Source organism: Macrobrachium nipponense, chromosome 15, assembly GCF_015104395.2.
Source record: "Macrobrachium nipponense isolate FS-2020 chromosome 15, ASM1510439v2, whole genome shotgun sequence".
NCBI classification, from domain to species: Eukaryota; Metazoa; Arthropoda; class Malacostraca; order Decapoda; family Palaemonidae; genus Macrobrachium; species Macrobrachium nipponense.
In genome coordinates, this window is record NC_087208.1 from 75,460,882 (window position 1) to 75,461,110 (window position 229).

Genomic DNA, 229 nt, shown 5'->3' on the forward strand with positions numbered 1-229 from the left:
GTGGCTGGACGTATGACGTACCACGAACAAGGATCAAACTGTGCGATATACAACATGGCCTTCCCAAGTCGGCAACAGGTGAGAATCAAGTGTATACAATGAAAGAAGTCAGATGTGTGTCATGAAGACAAGATCAGGTGCATGAAATCACATTGGGTGGATAACATGGCATTGTTGTGATTACATCAAACTCTGGAGAAAATGTGGTACATGATATTGAACAACTGTG